The sequence below is a fragment of the Bison bison genome, unplaced genomic scaffold, assembly GCF_000754665.1.
Source record: "Bison bison bison isolate TAMUID 2011002044 unplaced genomic scaffold, Bison_UMD1.0 scf7180017864215, whole genome shotgun sequence".
Lineage (NCBI taxonomy): Eukaryota > Metazoa > Chordata > Mammalia > Artiodactyla > Bovidae > Bison > Bison bison.
The window spans coordinates 5915044-5916800 of NW_011494787.1; the positions used below are offsets into that span (position 1 = coordinate 5915044).

Consider the following 1757-nt stretch of genomic DNA (forward strand, 5'->3'; position numbering starts at 1 on the left):
AGACGCCCCGTCCCCCACGGCACGCACACACCCCTCCCGCCCGCCTCACAACAAATTAGAGTTTTTGGCGTTACCTCCTCGCGCTCTTTAATCTTCTTTCCTCAACTCCTAAACTTCCCCCCGCCCCTACCTCTTCGGCAGAAGGCCCACATTGGGCGCCTCACATCGCGAACCCTCTATCTTTTCCTACTATTGGGTTGTTCTCATGCCACTCTTCGCTTCAATGAGCCAATAAGGATGGGACGCCCCTCGTGAGGTTGCCGCCCATAAACAAAATACACTCTTCCTCCTCCCCTTCACCTGTCCCCACCCCATCTGCCTCTTCCCTCATCTCTACCAGCTTCGATTGGACTAGGAGAAGCCCAATCCGCTATCCCAGACACACATTGGATCATGGAAACTTCGCTCAGAGGACTGTTAACAGGTGATTGGTCAAGAGTCTTCCCACTTCCCACCCTCTGCCGCACCTTTGCCCACTCTGGAGAGGTCAGTCATATCTCGTTGTTCAGTGATCCGAGAGTTAGGAGGCAATTGGCTGAGAGAGCCCGTCAGACTGGACTGGGGTGAGTCGTGATTGGTCAACACACACATAATCAAGTTTGGTTGTCTACTCCTCCGCCCCCCCCTTTTCTCCACGCCCCCCGCCCCCTCCCGACTGCTTTTACTTTCTACGCATTTCTATTTCCTCCTTTATTTATTTATTTGTGATAAACTTAAATGACCCGGCGACGGAGGCGGGACTCGAGGCGAGGCCGAGGATGACGAGCGACGGCCGGGGGCCAATTGCCGAGAGGGATGCCGGGTGAGGGGCAGCGGCGGTGGCCAGTGAGAGGCAGGTGTCTGGAGCGCGCTAGGCCTATGGAGCCGGGATGCCCCAGCGGAGGCGGCGGTTACCCGCTGTCTGGCGCGGCGAGCTGGCGGGGGAGCCGCAGGAGGGGAGGAGGGGGTGTCGCTGTCGCAGACAGCTGAGGCGGCTGGAGGGAAGCTGGATCCCGAGTGATGGGAGGGAAAGCGGGAGAGAAGGTCTGGGGAGGCGGCGGCGCTCGAGGCCCCGCTGAGTCCAGGCTTGGTTCCTGTGGAGTGGGGTGCAGGTTGCCAAGCCAGGAGGTCACCGGAGGCCGCTGAAGCAGTGCCAGTGCTCAACGGGAAAATGTGTTCGTTCAGGAGGTTTGGAAAAAAGACTATGTAAAACAGTTCGGAGTAAGCCGCCCTTAATACAAATGAGGATATTATCCTAACGGGAAAAGCAGATTATGTTTCTTATTACTAAAGACCTGAAGTACCAACGACCCAACTGGAGCCCACAAAATTCAATATCCTGAGGGCTAGAAGGAACAAATAAAGCAACACGGAAAATGAAATGCGGTTCAGACGCTTCAATAAAACCTTCATCCTCATCCATTTGTCACTCAACATAGCACTCCCCAGAGCCAAATTCTTACCAAGTATTGGTTCTGTACTCAGGCACGGAGGGGTAAAAAATGAGTATTAAAGCCAGCAGGAGGCTTAGGGAAGGTTCCTAAAAAGGATTCCTAAAAAGGGCTAAGATGGGGGTTGAGGGGGGCGGGGTGGAGGGCGCTTTTCCCTAAACAAACAAAAAAACCTGCAAAAATGAAAGTCGCTGTGTTTAGGGAACTCATCACAAAATAAGGGACTTTATTAAAAATACCATGCTTATGAATAATACAGTGTATTTACAGCTTGAAAACTTTTTTAAGTAAGACATGTATTCGATGTGTCGTTTCTAGTAGACTCAG

The 1757-nt window shown here is 52.8% G+C and overlaps 1 protein-coding gene across 1 annotated transcript in view; it reads right to left on the reverse strand.

The window, feature by feature from the left end:
* The window catches only part of ZBTB20 (zinc finger and BTB domain containing 20), an 851623-nt gene extending 851270 nt beyond the window's left edge, over positions 1–353 (reverse strand). Inside the window, exon 1 of the transcript XR_825707.1 lies at positions 75–353. The gene's annotated coding sequence lies outside the window, so the exon portion shown is untranslated. The remainder of the gene's footprint in view (positions 1–74) is intronic.
* Between the last annotated feature and the right edge of the window lie 1404 nt (positions 354–1757).